The following is a 19,965-nucleotide window of genomic DNA, read 5'->3' on the forward strand; positions in this document are numbered from 1 at the left end:
ATTATGAAGACCATTTTCTCTCCGATTCAATCGGTTCTTGCATTCTTCTATTAGGTTGGTATTTGGAATTTCTTCTCCTTGCCTTGTGGAATATTTAAGATTTTTGTGAAAGAGAGAGAAAAAATAGATCTGAGGAGAGCAAAAATCATGGTTGGCTCATTAATTAGGTATGGTTCTATATATTTGTATGACTCGGACATAGTTACCCTTACTAACAGCACACGATTTTCACACACGCTTGACATTCAATTAACCTAACCCTCTCAGCCCCTCTTCTTCCCAGCGATCCTGTTTGAATTTTCAACTCCTAAGTTTTAACAAACAATCAAACTCAGTGAAGATTAATGGTTATTTTAATTTAACAATGATAAATCTATAACAAGATTAACTTGATCTCCCATATAGCATTTCTAACTCTACTTAAATCTCTACTTTTAAAAGTTCTTCCAAATCCTTCGTGAACAGAAAATGAAAAGAATAATTGATTTTCTAAAAACAAGTGGAAGAATTTTCTTATCCTTAACAGATTCATCACCAAACACTATCTCTCTGTTTTGTTCTTGTCTTTAATAACGTAGCCCAATCTGGTTCACTGGTAACTAACTAAGTAACTATCCAGTATATGTGCCGATCAAAAAAAAAATATCTAGTATTTGTAGTTATAGTCGACGGGTGATTAATAGTTTTCGATGATCTTTTCAAACTACTACAAATTGGTTTCTTAACAACTGACCAAGATTTTTTCTTCGTACCATTTTTCTCGCGTGAAACTTCAAATTAAGGTTTTGGAAGGTTAGGGTTAGGATACAAGTGGGTGTTTCAGGTGACGAGAGGGTTAGGTTGATTTATTCTCTGCCTAGCGTGTGAAGAATCTCTATGGTCACTAAGGGTAACTTTGTACGACTCATGCAAATATATAAAACCGGTCCTAGTGAATGAGTCAACCACGGTTTTGGCACTCCTGAGATCTATTTTTTCTCTCCATCTAACAAAAATCATACTTAATCATGTACCGCGTGTTGTTTCCTGTTACTCTTTGAACTTGATGTACTTGAGTGAAAAAGCGGGGGTACAACAACCACACCCAACAATTCGATTAGCAATCTGTATGGACAAACTCCAATATACTTTCTAGAGAATCAACTAGACAGTTAGACTCAATCTAGATAAAAGTATATCAAAGAGTTTATATCTCAATCTCTCGATTTGATCTTTACTCAAGCAAATAGAAATTTGTGAGTCTTTATCAAAGAGAGATAACTTGGATGGTACCAAAAACCAATATCCAAGTGCCAATCAATTTAAATCAACAACCAAAAGGTCGGATATTCTAATTGATTGAACAACGCACAACCTGTGATATTTCAATTATATAAACAAATATAATGCGGAATAGAAATAACACAGACACCAGAAGTTTTGTTAACGAGGAAACCGAAAATGCAGAAAAACCACGGGACCTAGTCTAGATTGAACACACACTGTATTAAGCCGCTGCAGACACTAGCCTACTCCAAATTAACTTCGGTCTGGAATGTAGTTGAACCCCAATAAATATCACGCTGATCCAAGGTACATTTATGCTCCTAAGCCTCTGATTCCAGCAGGATGCTGCGTACTTTATTCCCTTAGCTGATCTCACCCACAACTAAGAGTTTCTACGACCCAAAGTGGAAGACTTTAATAAAAAAATCTGTATCACACAGAAAAGTCTACGGTAATAGATAAATCTGTCTCCCACGAATATACCTACGAGTTTTGTTCTGTCTTTTGATAAATCAAGGTGAACAAGATCGATAAACCGGTCTTATATTCCCGAAGAACATCCTAGTATTATTGATCACCTCACAATAATCTTAATCGACGCAGCGAAAAAAGATATTGTGGAATCACAAACGATGAGACGAAGGGTTTGTGATTACTTTTCTATCTTGCCTATCTGAGATATAAAATCTCAAGCCAATTATTTCAATTGTACTCGTACGATAGGAACAACAAGATCAGATCACACAACTACAAGAAAAGTAGTATCGGTCTGGCTTCACAATCCCAATGAAGTCTTTAAGTCGTTAACCTGGTTTAGAAGAAGAAACCAAAGGTTAAAGGAGAATCGACTCTAGCTATGCAACTAGTATCACACGTAAGGTGTGGGGATTAGGTTTCCAAGTTGCTAGATTTCTCCCTTATATAGTTTTCAAATCAGGGTTTGCAATCAATGTTAGCATGGTAACAAAGCATTCAATATTCACCGTTAGATGAAAACTTGATTAGATTCAAGCTAATATTTCTCAACCGTTGGATCGAAAACTTAGTTTGTTACACACAAATGAAATGTCCAATTTTGGGTTTACGAACCGTTCCCAAACATTAACATTTGTTGGTTCAACAATAGTTAACCAAATGGTTATCCATATGATTACTTTCATATCAACCATATTCTTCTTCACCATAACTAGTTCAAATGACTCAAATGAACTATTTAGAGAGTTGTTCAATTGCTTAGATCTTATGTAACTACACAAGACACAATCGAAGCAAAAAAGGTTTGATTCACTCGAATCGGTTCATGAACTTTATAGCCACGGTTTGCAAAATCATTCCTTAGTTTAAATAAACATGAGTTCAAGAACAACCGGTTTTAGATATAACCTGCTCAAGTTCTCGGACTGGGTTAGCGGGCTTAATCTCATGGAAGGAGTTCACAAACTCCAGCAGAAATTCTCGGGTCTAGAACTTTCGCCAGTTCGCGGACTTGGCTCACGCCACTTCCATTTCTCTTGATCAACAAAGTTCGCAAACTTTGGTTCAAGGAATAAGGACTTATATATATATGTGTTTTCACAACAATGCTTATATCCTACCAATGGTTATGTAATCTGAACTCTCATTTGAATCATTGAAACATTCTCAGAGGACGGATATAGCCGTTATTCACAGACCATTTTTCGTCAGAGCAATTTTCAAAGTGATTGAAACATAACATGACTTTCGTCACTAGGTAAAGATGAATTCGGATAAAGTGAAAGCTTACCAACACACTTCCCCAGAAAGCTCCAGTCACTAAGGTAAAGATATTTCGAGAAATAGATAGGCGAGATAAACTCGGCTCGAAATATCAAATGTGCATAATGAAAGTCTATATATCAAAACGACTTTTGTCTCAAGAGTAGGAGATAGAATAGATAAACTTTTGAGTGACAGATAAGTTCAAGCCTCCACATACCTTTTAGTTGATGAAGATCCACCAGTTCCTTGAGTAGTCCTTCGTCTTGTATGATGATTGTCATGGAGTTCTTGAGCTCAACTACACTTTCTATCCTAGTCTGAGACCTTTAGCTATGTAGGCAAGAAATCAAGACTTATAGTTTTGATCACTAACATTGACAAACATGCTTGAGATAGAAACGCATGCGAGTTCGACCGAGCAATGCTCTAACATTAAGATCTATGTAATCATGATTTCCGTTAATGAAAATTGAATTACCAAAAAAATAATAATACAAGAACTAACATCTTTTCTATTAAAATAAAACAACAACCAAGAACTAAAATCTCTACGACAATATTTGGGAAAATAAAAAATATCTCCTGGATACACTAATTGAGTTGAGGATTTATCACGTAACTTTCAAAATTAATGAATGTGTCCTAGACATCCAAAATAATTGTTAAGTAGACAAGATTCCATATATGTGGTTTTGCGCATGCGAGCAAAATACTTTTATAACCATGTCATGTAAACTCATTTTCCCTGTGGATTCCTTAATAAAAAACCCAACCAGGCACTAAAAATTTTGACTCGATATAGTTCATCATTATAATCAAGTAAAACATGTTAAATGGTGGTTGCATGATGATGATAAGGTTAAATAAACACATTGTTGATTAATTCATGATAGATGTAGTTGATATTTTAAAATGAAAATTTTCATTTGTAGGCTTGAAAATCCCTATCTGAAATCCGAGATCCCTTTCCGAGAATTCGAGATCTCATACGATTCAATCTGATGTGTCGGATTTCGTATATCGGAACCGGACTCCTTAATGGACTTTCCGACCTTGTCGTAATGAAATCGGATTAGGCCACATATGGTTTCTTCAGTTTCGACACCCGATAATACTAAGGGTGTACTAGTAATTTTCCATCACTCTGCATTAGATGTCAGAGAATTAGGGCTCTTCTTTATCATTTTTTTCTATTTTCATTTTTTCTAAACTTATACTTGTTCTCTGCACTCATCTACTCTTCGACTGATTAACACATAAATCAATGAATTAGTACTCTTCCTCTATGCTTCATCTCCTTAGACATTAACATAATTGCACAAATCAGGTATAAATCAAATTCAATCATGTCTATTTGTTTGTATCAATCACTCAGATGCGTGATTAGAAAATTAGGAAAATTCTTTTAGCGCAAAATTTTAGGTTTATTTTTTAATTTTAATATATGTGTGTGATTAGAAAATTGGGGCTTCTCTTCAAATTATGATTCAAGTCTTAGATTGTTCAGTTTTGATGCAAGTTCAATTTTTCCGTGTATCTGATTTGTGTGATTATACTGCTGTTGTACAAAAACAATTCAGTTATATGTAATTTCTACATATTACTTTGCAAAATAAAAATTGAGTAGTTATTGATTCAAGTGATTACATCATTATAGGTGAATCTGGTTTTTCATTTGGAGAATATATTTGATTCTCTTGTTGCAATTAGTGAACGAGTAGATGAATCAAATATTATTATTTATGCATTAGTGGGTTTAGGAAAAGACTATACAAAAAAAAAATCTACTCAAAATAAAGAAACAGAATTCACTCTTAGTGGTGTTAAATCAAGATTTTTGTGTCTACGTTCTTTTTAGTCAAAGAATTTATCTAATGCTACTACTTCTAGATCCAAGCCTGACAACAAGAACAAGTCATAAATTACTGATTTCAGTCAAATTCGTTCACAGGTCTGCAAAAATATGGGTCGTACAACAAATAAATGTCATTTTATGATATTCATGACAAAAAAAATCTAGTTCTAGTAATACTTCTAGTGGAAACAATCAAAACTCATCAAACGGCGGTGGTGGCTCAAACTCTCTCCAACAAGCTTTTGTTGTTGTACAAGCTAATTATTTAGTTACAACTTCAGATCCAAATGTTGCATCAATTATGTTACTTGATTCCGGTGTTACAAGTCACATAACTAAGGATATTCATCTTTTAGAAATTTTTAAGGTCTCTATTATAGGTTTGATAAGGTGATAGTTGGAGATGGTACTATATTACGAATTAAAATATCTAAAAATATAATTCTTGATACAAATTGTAGTCAACTTCATCTTGATGATATTACTATATTCCTGACATCAATCAGAATGTCTCATCCATTGTTACGATTATGAAGGATAACAATGTGTTTGTTGAATTTTTGGTTGGGGATACGAGATTGTGTTCGAAGACTAGAAAGATTCTCGCTGAAGGTAAAATTTAGAATAATCTTTATCCAATATAGGGTCTTACTTTTTTTTCTTTAACTGCTACTACTTCAAAATCTGGCAATTCACTTTGGCGTAGACATTAGGACATACTTCTTCTTTAATTCTCAACAAGATTATTTCTGCTTCTTGTATTCAGCTTGATTCAGGTGACTCGTGTCTTTGCATGTGAAGCTTGCCAGATGGGAAAGAATCACAAGTTACCTTTATTCTGTCTAAATGAGTTACCGTTTCATCTTTGAAAAAGCGGGGGTCTAACAACCACACCCAATATTTCGATTAGCAATCTGTATGGACTAACTTCAATATACTTTCAAGAGAATCAACTAGACAGTCAAACTCAATCTAGGTAAAAGTACATCGAGGAGTTAATATCTCTTCTCTTGATTTGATCTTTACTCAAGAAAATAGAAATATGTGAGTCTTTATCAAATACAAGGAATAAACTTGGATGGTACCAAAGACCAATATCCAAGGATCAATCAATATTCAATCAACAACCAAAGGTTGGACTTCACTATTGATCGATACAATGCACAACCTATGATATTTCAATTATATAATAAAATATAATGCGGGATAAAAATAACACAGACACCAGAAATTGTGTTAACGAGGAAACCGCAAATGCAGAAAAACCCCGGGACCTAGTCCAGATTGAACACCACACTGTATTAAGCCGCTACAGACACTAGCCTACTACAAACTAACTTCGGTCTGGACTGTAGTTGAACCCTAATCAATATCACACTGATTCAAGGTACAGTTACGCTCCTTACGTCTCTGATCCCAGCAGGATACTACGCACTTGATTCCCTTAGCTGATCTCACCCACAACCAAGAGTTGCTACGACCCAAAGTCGAAGACTTTAATAAACAAATCTGTATCACACAGAAAAGTTTACGATAATAGATAAATCTATCTCCCACAAATAAACCTACAAGTTTTGTTCCGTCTTTTGATAAAATCAAGGTGAACAGGAACCAATTGATAAACCGGACTTATATTCCCGAAAAACAGCCTAGTATTATCAATCACCTCACAATAATCTAAATCGTATGGTAGCGAAACTAGATATTGCGGAATCACAAACGATGAGACGAAGATGTTTGTGATTTCTTTTTATCTTGCCCTATCGGAGATATAATCTCAAGCCAATCTTACAATTAAACTCGTACGATAGAAAATGGAAAGATCAGATCGCCCAACTACAAGAGAAGTAGTTTCGTCTGGCTTCACGATCCCAATGAAGTCTTTAAGTCGTTAACCGACAGGGTCTTGAGAAGAAACCTACGGTTAAAGGAGAATCGATTCTAGTAAAACCAACTAGTATCACACAAGAGGTGTGGGGATTAGTTTTTCTAGTTGCTAGACGTCTCTCTTATATAGTTTTCAAATAAGGGTTTGCAATCCAAGTTACCTTGGTAACAAAGCATTCAATATTCACCGTTAGATGAAAAACCTGATTTATCCAAGCTAATATCTTTCAAACGTTAGATCAAAACTTAGCTTGTCACACACACAAATGAAATGTATTCATTTAGGTTTGAGGAACCGTACCAAAACGTGTACACTTAGTTAGTTCACAAATAGTTAACCAATGGTTATCCATATGAGCACTTTCATACTAACCGTATTCATCTTTCTCATAACTAGTTCAAATGACTCATAAGAACTAGTTCAAGAGTTGTTCAATTTCTTAGCTCTTTATACATAGACACACTTGAAACAAAATCGGTTTGATTCACTTGAATCAATTCATGAACAATATAGCCACGGTTTGCAAAGATTGCATTCCTTGTTGATTTATTGCTTAAGTTCATGAAACTACCGATTTGAGAAATATAACCAGCTTGGGTACGCGTACGGGTATGCGTACCTTAGCTACCGGATTTGAGTTGGTTTTGGTTTCCAAACTCAGCAGAACTTTTCGGGTAGAAAAGTTTCGCCAGTACGCGTACCTAAGGTGACTGGTTTATGAGTTCATAAACTCCAAACTCAACAGAATTTTCCGGGAGGAAAAGTTCCGCCAGTACGCGTACGGGTACGCGTACCCAACCTGTCTCCTTCACCAATACCGCATGCACACATATGCACACACTTGGTTTCCGGCACATGGATTTATACACTAATGTGCGAACACACTATATATGCTTATATCCATAGTTGGTTACGTAATCTCAACTCTACATTTCAATCATTGAAACATTCTTCTATAATGTTATAATAGTCGTTAGACATAAAGAATTGACTATCGTCATCAAAGATATTTTCAAGATTGAAACTTCATCATGACTTTCGTCACGGGTAAAGATGAAAATGGTTAAAGCAAAAGCTTACCAACACATATTTCGAAAAAAAGATAGGCGAGTAAACTCGGCTCGAAATAGCAAATGTGTATGTATGAAAACTATCATACTTATACGACTTTTGTCTCAAGAGTAGGAGATAGAGTAGATAGACTTTTGAGTGACAGATGAGTTCAAGCCTCCACATACCTGTTGGTCGGATGAAGTTCTACTGGTTCCTTAAGTAGTTCTTCGTCTTCGTAAGATAATCGCCATGGAGTCTGGAGCTCAACTATTCCTAATATCCTAGATCGAGACTTAGTCATATGTAAACTATAAATCAAGACATATAGTTTTGATCACTAACATTGACAAACATGCTTGAGATAGCAACGCATGCGAGTTCGACCGAGAAATGCTCTAACAATCTTATACTTTAGTTCACTCTGATATATGTATACCGATGCTTTATCAAGATATCACTGGGTATATCCTATAAATTGCATAACATAAAGTTTAGCTTGTTTTCAACATTTCAAGACTACTTCTCACTATGTGTTATCTACTTTTATAAAGTTCATTTAGTGTGACAATGCTCTGATTTTAGTTAGAGGTCAATTTGAATATTTTCGAGATGAAGGTGGGATAATAGAGCTTTTTGTCCATGTTTGCATCAACAAAATGGTTGAGAAATGATAAGTGCCTAAACATATTTATAATGTGAAGTCTTTTCGTTATATGTCTTAATTTTAGCATTTATTACTTATTCATTGATTAGGTATGCGTAGATTAATTGGGGGCTAGGTAATTGAAGTATATTCTGAAAACCCTATCCATATACTTAAGACTGATCTTAATTAATTAGGTTAATCTTATTTAGTTAGGAGCTAATCATTTTTCAAAAAAAAAAGAAGACTGTAATTTTTCGAAAGTAATATGATAAAAATTATATTTCAAAATAAAAGTGTGTGCCGCACAAATGATCATAAGACATCTTAGGCAGTAATAAAAATTTAGGAAAGTAAATCACTAGTATTAACAATTTGGAGGAGAAAGCTCCATCACTATTGAGTAAATGGTTTACGGAACTAATTAATGGAGATGACAATTTTCAACCTCACTGGAGAGATCAATAATATCACGAAGTGCCTTGGTCTCTTTAAATCATTTAACAACGTGTGCTTTCAACATAAAAATAAGAATTTACTATTTTATTTAGATAGACTAGCGAAAGAAGCAAGAACTTTTAATAGCCTTAGTTTCTCTACTGAATATTTTTTATGTTATTAAAAGGCTATGTTTTTGGATAGACTAAGAGAGAACTACGTTCCTATCTTAAACTCTGTAATCTTGACTTCTTCTTAATATATCGGCGTTTAAGTATCAAAAAAGAAAAGTAATTAGTTTAGGGGGAAACTAAAAAATTCTTTCTTTCTTCTCTCTCTTCCGTGTTTTTCTTTGCAACTCAGTCTGTTGAGAGCAAGGTAGTCAATATCGGTTGTACAGGCCGATATTACAGGTTTTTATCGGATATCGAAAAATACATATAAAATATCGAAAATATGGGTGATACAAAGACGGAATGATATTATCGGTTGTACATGCCGGTACAGACCGATATATCGGTTTTACTTGTACACCGATAATATTGGTTTCGTGAATAAATTTTTCATCAACATGCATCTAGTCTTTACAGGCAAGTACAGTGTCAATTGGAGAAGGTAAAAAGCCCTAATATGTTTATAATATAAAATCAATGACTATATGGTAGGATAAAAGATGGAAACCATTTTTCGATTGCAAGGCAGAGAAATATAAAAGATAAATATGAAGGATAATAAAAAAGATTTACCGGTATAATGGGACAACAATCACAACGTTGGCTAATAAACCACCTTATATTTTGGAAATTTGAGATATGTGTATGATTCTTATTATTTTTTATTATAGTTTTATAATTATCTCAAATTCTATATTAAATGATGTATCACCGATAAAAACCGATATTATCTTTTGTATAAGTGTATCGGACCCGGCTGATGCGAGACCGATACGCGATATTAACTACCTTGGTTGAGAGTTTGTAACCAATCCACCGTTCACAACGCTCTTTGATGGACGCATTTTTGTGTCCCATCTGTCTCGCTTCTATATGTTGATAGTGCTCATTTTCGTATTTATGATGGTGTTTTATGCGTGTGTAGGTACTTTTGGAAAAAATCAGCTCGAAAAGTTGGTAAAAGTGCCCGGAGGACATCCGCTATTCGGACTCTCACTATGGATAAGGGGTACCCAAATTACTAAGGGGCACCCCGAGGACAACCCCAAGGAAGCTGCTATTCACACTCCTACTATGGATATGGGGAGTCTTCCTTTCTTCTTCACGTGGACAGTTTTTGGCGGGAAGACTGAATTTGAAATTTCAGTTGCAGCGTGAATTACAGGCGATAATAGTAAGAGATTTAACTGGATTTGCTGCTCGAGTTGGACTGGGATTACCCTGTTTTCATCAAACATGGATTGTATGTGGCCCAAATTCGCAAAACAAGGGATAAATCACGTATTTCAAGAAAACAGGGGAGAGGAAATATCGTAGGAGTTTGGATGAATCTGTGAAGGATTGAGAGAGGATTTTTCGCTGGATATAGATGTATTTGGTCTTGTTTGAGTCCTCAGGGGAGTTTGGATTGTTTGGGTAACTCAAGAGTTGCGTAAGAAGCAAAAAAGGGAAGTGATGTTATTATCGGACATTTTGGTTATATGTATGGGAGCTTGCGTGATTCTGAGGAGTTTACTATTTTTGGGATGCTGGTTTACCTTATTTGGAGTGCTGATAACTCAATTGGACGCGTAGAGAAGAATCAGGAGGGTGAAAAATCCCGTAACTGTTGGTTGAGGTAACCGATAATATTTTTGGAGATTTCTTCGGAATTCAACAACCCTGTTGGCTATATATAGGTTGTTGGGAAGTCGAGAAAAAACAAAATAAAATAAAATCCTAACTCACTGTCGCAGGCATCGTCGATTGCATTTAGCGTATGCAATAAGCCTTTAAACCCCTAGGTGGCCCTAGTGGCGGAGTGTTGTCTTGGGAGGGCTTACAAGTGGTACACCCACAAAACCTTTACTCCAGACCTTAGCCATCTACACAGAACCTTGGAAGGCACTAAAGAATCTCCTTGATTGGCATACTTATTGACTACAGGAGGAAGTACCCTGATGCGAAATTCCAATTGTTGTACACGAGTTTGCACTCAAGCATACTAAAATTCATATAAAGTGACAGAGCTCTACTCAGATAGTTGCACTATGGACATCAATATCCGGAGTCAAAAATAATCACATGGATAGATTAAGAAGATGGATATAGAGAAAAACATAGATGGTTTTGATGTTTACTAAGTGAACGACATTTCCCATATCTGTCTGAAGGCCTCCGCCAAAATGAACCTATCCTAATGGATTGAGATACTAGTCTGACTAATATCAACACACTGGCATATACAAGGGAACCAGTGGTCGATAACCTAACTCTAGTTCAACACAACTGGCATATACAAGGGTACCAGTGGTCGACTTTATTCACTCTTTCTTCTTATTCTCATTCTGATTTTTCACATTAACAAGTCAGCTAATTTGAACCGAAATCAAGATGGGTTTTCAATTCGATGTTGGTTGAACTTGGATAGATTAATAGTTGATGGATTCGTAAGTTTGCATTCTTCATACCTCTTAAGTTTCTAGATTGGATTTAGTCGAGTAATTGAATAACTAACTCTTCCAGAAGTTGGAAACTAGGTTGAGTTCCTGGAATCTCCTCTGAATTTCCTTCTTGTAAGTATTCACAAGTTTCTTAAACACCGAGCCTTTTTATTTTTTTAGACTAGTTCGTCTCTCTGGTTGTGATTAATCAGACTCTGCACAAGCTGTTCCTACCTGTTAGCAACTATATTTGCATCTGAGTCACAATTCAATCACAATCCATTTGTTGTTTTATTTAGATCGCTGAATATTAACCCTACTATTCAAAAATCAATCAAGGCAATTTCCACAAAAAAACAAGCAACATCACCTATATCCAGGAATACCACCTCACAGTCGTTTTACTTGTTATCATCAAATTAATCCCTTTGTCTATCGGTCTATTTATAATGGTGTTTGTGGGTGAAAACTGTTTCTGCCGGTTTTGGTAATTTTGTGTGTGTAGATGAGAAACGAGTCTAGACCCTAAACAATGCACTACACGGGAGTACTTTTGATTCGAGTGATCAATCTGTACAATCCTGTCCTAAACCAAGAAATGGTCGTTCCAGGCTTGCTTCGGTCACAAAGTGAAGGAGAAGGGTTGGTCTTAGGGAGGGAAGCGAAGAAAGTGTTGAGACCAGAATCGTTGATTCTGAAGGTGTGGTTGTTTACGACTTGTATCAAAAAGTAGAACTGGCTAGCAGAATGGAAAGCTAACAGGTGATTTCTGGATACTGTGTTGTTCTCTGACCAAAACTTGTTCTTTGGTGGAAATAGGTGAAGCCTATTTATACAAGTCATATTAAAACATACCCTGGTCTCGTAGATAGTGGGAACGATTGGGTGATGGAAGAGTGGAGTAACGCATAACCGTCAGAAACCCATGCTTCCATGATGAAGGAAGTGGATCCGTTTACATCTGTTACTTCTTGCCGCCGCTAATTGTCCCGCTTCATGACACTTTCTTATAACGGGCGTATTGCACGCCGCACGCTGTAAACCGCCAGACCAATACCCTGATGAGTATTCCCCTAGTTTGTGACATGTTTGATGTCTCGAGTGTTTTCGTGGAAAATGTGTAGCAGGTTGCTATGTGCGTTAAGTCAAGAGTCTTGCCACAGGAAAGTAGCATGTGATACTATTAGGCACGTCTTGGCTGGTCGCCTAAAACTTGCCACAAGTTTGTAAGTTCGGTGGCGAACTTGGATGGCTGAGATTGCATCTCGTGAGGAAGGGTAGCCGTTGATCATGGATACCTTCTGTTGGCGCCTGGTAATTGCACAGTGGCGTTTTTGGTGTATGCCAGTGGCACTACGACATGAATGGTATAGTTCGTGCATGTCAGTGGCACGGTGGTATAAGTGGCGCCGGCCACGAGATTTAAGCGGCTGGTCTCCTGAAACTTGCCACTAGTCTGTCAGTTCGGTGGCGAACTTGGATGGGTGAGATTACATCTCATGAGGAAGGATGGTCATTGATTATGGCCTCTTGTTGTATAGAAAAGTGGCGCCATTGGCATAGTGGCGCCTGGCGTAGCCATGGCATAGCGGCATGCCAGTGGCGTAGCCGTGGCAACTGTTTTGGCATATTGGTGTTAAGACTCAAATATGGCTCCGGCAACATTGGCCATGTTTCCACGTCAATCCCAATGCTCTGGGAAAAGTTACTTGGCTTGGTTGGCGTAGCAACTTTGCCTAAATTAGGGTTTGGCGTGCCAAAGCCCTAATTAGTGCATGCGGCATGTGGCATGTGGTCGTGGCGTATCGGTGTTATGTGCAAATGGTGCCATAGCCACGCCAAAGGAGCCATAGCCAGGCCATCATGTGGAAACGGCCACATGAGTAAGGATTACCACGAGCGGCTATTATATGACATCTTTTTTTAGGATTTCCTGGGTCTCACACGGCTCGTGGCATGTTGTGGGACCAAAGTGGCATAATTTTCACCACGACTGGAAATTAGGTTTTCGACCATGCGGGGTCATGTTTCTGGTTAGGATAACCACATTGAAGTCTGTTATGGCGTTGGCCACGGACATAAGATGGGTTGGCACGTAAGCGCACTATTTATGGTATGTTGCCACGTTCGGCATGCTTTTGTGGCAAAGTGGCACGTCTGGCATGTTGGGAAGGCAGTTTTGGCATGTTAGTTAGCGCATTGGCGCAACTATTTGAAATCCAATTTTTACATCTCTTTTTTAATACTGTGGAAGGTTTTGAGCAACCTGATTGGTCGAAAGAGAGGGCCGACCAAAACACGGGCATGGCCACACTTCTGGTGTAAGTGTGGCAAGTTTAAAGCGACCTGATTAATCGACGGGAAATAGGGTCAGCAAGTATGGGCCCAGTCACAACTTATGTGCGTATGGCGAGTTTAAGGCGACCTGATTGGTCGAGGGAAATATGGCCGGTTTAGGATGGGGCGTGGCCAATGGAAAATGGCACTGGCTAGCTTAAGGCATGTCCACGTCTCCCTTTGTTGTTGTTCATATCCTGCGGCTCCTTGTTTTCTGATTCTGGGCAAGATTTTGCACCTACTAATCCATGGAGGATTAATTACCTAATTTGCGTAGGCTTAATTTCGGCAAGCAAGGTCTGATATACTGCGCAAGGCGCAAAACCCTAACTTTTGCAAATTTTTCAGGATAATTGATTGAATTCTATGTGTTGACATAGAGTTCTTTTAAGTTCATTGGTAGAGAGCAGCATGCTTTCTGATTGAATACCTTATGCAAATACCTTATCCTTGATACATGGAAATTCATGCTACTCTGCTGCGAGTGAACACAAATCGTCATGCCATATCAACATTAAGGGTTCATCCGGGGAACATAACACATAAAGCATTCAAAGAAACTCATATTAATTGAATATATGCAAGGCGTCGAAATTTACAAAGCATCTAGGATTGTTGCTGCATGCGCCAGTCTGGATAAATTTCATGTAAATATATTGAACGCCTCAATAAATGTGCCAGTGGAGAGATTGACACTCATGGCTTCGTTTCCTCGCAGAGTGACGTCACATCAGATGCAAGGTTTTACATATTTAACCCTTAGCTAAAAACCACCATCAACATTAAGTCCCCTGGTTAGCCCGTAACAGTGGCATTGTTTCGGGGTAAGCATGAGATGGTGACGGACAAGGATAAAATCAAAATGGAAAGTCATGAAGAGATTTCTAGGAATATTTGGCTAACCTTTGGCAGGAGTCATGAGGAATCTGTGACCCTTGCATTGGTGGCTTTGCATAAATTCGGCTTGGCCATGGGGTGTTGGCATCAGTGCTGAAACTTTGGCTACTGATCGGCAGAGGTGGCATTTCAACTTGGTCCGTGGAAAGGTGAATGGCGCCGGCTAGTTAGGTTACAGAAGTGCGGATATGGTGTTGCTTTGAACGACTAAGATGGTGCTGCTTTGGCTGGTGAAGATGGTGTTGCTTTGAACGGCTAAGATGGCGCTGCTTTGGCTGGTTAGGTCAATAGCGCTGGAAGGGTGGATGGCGTTTCTTTGGCTGGATGTGGAGCGGAGAAGATGGCGCTGCAACATGGCCCGCGCAACGGGCGCTGGCTGGTTAGGTCACGGAACATGCGGATATGGTGAAAAAGCGGGGGTCTAACAACACCACCCAATATTTCGCTTAGCAATCTGTATGGACTAACTCCGAAATACTTTCAACAGAATCAACTATACATTCAAACTCAATCTAGGTAAAAGTATCTCAAGGAGTTAATATCTCTCTCTTGTTTTAATTTACTCAAGCTAATAGAAATCAGCGAGTCCTAATCAAATACAAGGAATAACTCGGATGGTACCAAAGACCAATATCCGAGGATCAATCAATGACAATCAACAACCAAAGGTTGGATTAATCTAATTGATGATCTAACGCACAAAATGTATTATTTCAATTATAAAGATAAAACAATATAATGCGGAAATTGAAATAACACAGACACCAGAAATTTTGTTAACGAGGAAACCGCAAATGCAGAAAAATCCCGGGACCTAGTCCAGATTAAACACACACTGTATTAAGCTGCTACAGACACTAGCCTACTCCAAGATAACTTCAGACTGGACTGTAGTTGAAACCCAATCAGTCTCCCACTGATCCAAGGTACAGTTGTACTCCCTACGTCTCTTATCCCAGTAGGATACTGCGCACTTGATTCCCTTAGCTGATCTCACCCACAACTAAGAGTTGTTATGACCCAAAGTCGAAGACTTGATGACAAACAAATATGTCTCACAGAGACAAGTCTATCGAAGGATTAATATGTCTCCCACATATAAACCCTAAAAGGTTTTGTTCCATCTTTTAATAGTAATCAAGGTGAATAGGAACCAATTGATAATCCGGTCTTATATTCCCGAAGAACAGCCTAGAGTTATCAACCACCTCACAACAATCTTAATCGTATGGTAGCGAAACAAGATGTTGCGGAATCACAAACGATGAGACGAAGATTTTTGTGATTACTTTTTATATCTTTCCTATCAGAGATATAATTCTTAAGTCAATCAATATGATTGTACTCGTACGATAGAAGATGCAAGATTAGATCACACAACTACGATAAAGTAGTATCGGTCTGGCTTCACAATCCCAATGAAGTTTTAAGTCGTTAACCTGGTTTTAGAAGAAGGAAACCAAAGGTTAAAGGAGAACCGACTCTAGAACGCAAACTAGTATCACACGTAAGGTGTGGGGATTAGTTTTGCATTGATGCTAGATGTCCCCTTATATAGTCTTTCAAATCAGGGTTTGCCATTAAGTTACCTTGGTAACAAAGCAATCAATATCCACCGTTAGATGAAAACCTGATTTAGATTCAACCTAATATTTCTCATCCGTTAGATCGAAAACTTAGCTTGTTACACACAATTGAAATGCACGCTTCTGGGTTTGTTAACCGTACCCAAACGTATGCACTTGTTGGTTCAATAATAGTTAATCAAAAGGTTATCCATATGAGCATTTCATATCAACCATGTTCTTCTTCACCATAACTAGTTCACATGACTCAAATGAACTAGTTAGAGAGTTGTTCAATTGTAAAGAATTCTTATGTAACTACATAAGACACAATTGAAGCAAAGATGATTTGATTCACTCTAATCGGTTCATGAACTTTTATAGCCACGGTTTGCAAACTGCATTCCTTAGTCTTTTTAAGTTTATGTTCAGAAATCATCTTCAGATATATAACCTTCTTAAGTTCGCGGACTTAAGTTACCGAGCAGAGTTTACAAACTCCAGCAGAAATTCTCAGGATGAGAACTTCGCCGGTTCGCGGACTGAGTTCGCGGACTTAGCTTCACGCAGTAGTTTGTCAACTCCAGCAGAAATTCTCGGGTTTGAGAACTTCGGCAGTTCGGGGACTTGGCTCACGCCATTCTTCCGGTTCTCTTGATCAACAAAGTTCGCAAACTTTGGTTCAAGGAATAGGACTTATACATAAATGTGTTTCCACAACAATGTTTATGTCCATATTGGTTATGTAATCTAAACTCTCATTCCAATCATTGAAACATTCTTCGTCAAAGCAATTTTCAAAGTGATTGAAACATATCATGACTTTCGTCACTAGGTAAAGATAAATTTGGTCGAAGCAAAAAGATTACCAACACATATTTCGAGATATAGATAGGCGAGGTATACTCTGCTCGAAATACCAACTGTGTATAATCGAAGTCTTTATATAGCGTATGACTTTTTGTCTCAAGAAGTAGGAGATAGAATAGATAGACTTTTGAGTGATAGATAAGTTGAAGTCTTCACATACCTTTTTATCGAGAAGTTCCACCGGTTCCTTTAACAGTTCTTCTTCTTGTATGATGAATCGCCATGAAGTCATTGAGCTCAACTATACTTTCTATCCTAGTCCGAGACTTAGCTATAGTAGACTAGAAATCAAGACTTATAGTTTTGATCACTAACATTGACAAACATGCTTGAGATAGCAACGCATGCGAGTTTGACCGAGCAATGCTCTAACAATATCCCCCTTTGTCAATTTTAGTGAAAAACTATCAATATGTATGGAATACAAAAAAAGATAATGAAACTTTAGTAGCTCTTATTCCATATGTCTAATCTTCAACGTTCCTCGAAATCTTCGTCATTTCCAAGTACTCCAATGATCCCAAAGGTTGTAAGTTTAGCATCACCGTTGTTGAAGATCCGTAGATATAACAATGAGAAAACGTAATTCTCAATCATTGTTATACGGTGTCATAGTATTATTACACAGTGTCAAAGTTCAATTGTATCACAACTTCAACAATAATACTATGGTGATATGTATCACTCCCCCTTAGTCAATACTACATCTCACATGGAAACCACTCCCCCTTATACAATGATCCGAAAACCATATGTATTTGTAGTGTGAACTACATATTAATTCTCCCATTTTTTGTCAATAAAATTGGCAAAGGTACAAGAACGGGATCATAATGAAATTTCCGTAAGAGACATTTCATGACTAAAAGAAAAAAATGCATACCAACTAATTTAGATGAAATCATAAAGCCGAAGCTAAATGCATTCATTAAGGAGTTTAAAGATACAAGATAACCCCTCTAAAATTCCACAGCCGCACACCCCTCAAGGTATGACCATTAAGCACAAGTTCAAAAGAAATCTCCCCCATTTGATGTCATTCCCAAGAGAACAACAACGAGCGACCTTAATTTCAAAAGAAAATAAGGATTTCTGTTGGACACCAAAACCATAAGAATGATTTTTATATCCAAAAACTCAATCAAATTAATCACAAGTAAACCCATGAATAATTTAATTTGAATACGCAACCAAAGTAAACATAAAAAGTGATCAATTTAATTGATTATGCTCAACATAAGTAAACTCACGGAGCTACGACTAAGTTTAACCATAAGGAATGATTAGCTTAACCGTTCATATACTCAACACAAGAAAAACTTATGGAGTAATAACTAAATAACCAAACAAGATGATTAATTTAGTTCATAATGCTCGACATATAATACCTTACGGAGCAACAACAAAGCCAATCAAAAATAATCAACTTTGTTTAGTGCTCAACATAAGACACATTACGGAGCCTCACAGTATTACATAAAATATGGATCAGTAAAGATCAATACTGTGGAATACACAAGGATTCATTCTATCTTCCATCACTATTCGCATAACGACATCCAATAGATATAATCCTTGCAAACAAAAGATTTTAACATATCTTCCGTCAAAGATTGACAATATATGCTTAACTTTTGTAATTGTCAAAAGTCCATTCATTCTTTAACCAATACATGAATATCGATCATAAAAGACTTTACTTTTGACAAGGTATGGGACAAACATAGTTCACGGACATAAACACCAATATCACATAACAAGTTGCAATATAACAAATCATAAAGATTAAATACTGCAAAAACATCATCCTCCAAATATTTTAGAATTTTTTAAACCAAAACCTAAAAAAGAACAAGAAGATGAAAAAAAATAATAGCTATGTGTAGTCACAATCATTGTTATTCAAGCACTATGTTATAACCTAAACCAAAAGAATACATACTAGGCAACAATGTCTTTGAGAAATTCTTTATCATTCCCGAACTCCTTGTCGTCAACAGCCATTGGTACATAAGGTTCGTGAAGATAGGAGTTAATATCAACAAACCATCTTGGCTGGTGATGTCGAACCAGGGCTTTCTGAATTTCCAAAGATCTTAAAACGCAAGCCTTAATATCACGAATCTCCTTTCTTACTTCCTTCAACTCATCAAGAACATCGGAAAACTTCTGAGAGTTAGAAGGGACAGCCCTTGGCTTTCTTGTATCCCTCCTTTTTCTTTTCAAGGACGAAGTTACTGGAGATATCTCTTTTTCCTTGATTGATGGCTTAACAATCATGTTGACATCCTTTCCATCCAAAGACATGATGCTTAAGGGAACAGTTATAAACAACTGATTTTTATGAGTGGAATTCACAATCTCAACAAGCAGTCTTAAGATATAAAGGATATCAGAGAGGAAAAAGGAATGTAGGGTTCGCAACCTTTAAACAGGTTCGTGGACGTCCAACTCTAAACCCTATAACGAGTAGAATTATCGATAATAACCCTTCCTTTTATTTGATAGATAGAAAAGAACAATCCAAAAAAAAAACTTTTCCTAAAGCATGTGCGTTCACAATCTTGTCTCTTTTGATCAGGCACATGAGACAAGATTTCCCAAACAACACAATTAATTTGTGTTGTGGTGAACAACAATTTGTCCACCATTTTCCTCTTGAGAGGAATCCTCTGACCTTGTCTATCAAAACGATTTGACCATGCTTTCTTCTCTAATGGTCTTGTTTTGTCTTTGGAAACTAACTTCTTAGACGAAGATAAAATCCTACATACCTCAACGGTCTTTGAGCAAGTTTAAGCTTCCTTGCTAATCGAT

The sequence above is a fragment of the Papaver somniferum genome, chromosome 1, assembly GCF_003573695.1.
Source record: "Papaver somniferum cultivar HN1 chromosome 1, ASM357369v1, whole genome shotgun sequence".
In the NCBI taxonomy this organism is placed as follows: Eukaryota; Viridiplantae; Streptophyta; class Magnoliopsida; order Ranunculales; family Papaveraceae; genus Papaver; species Papaver somniferum.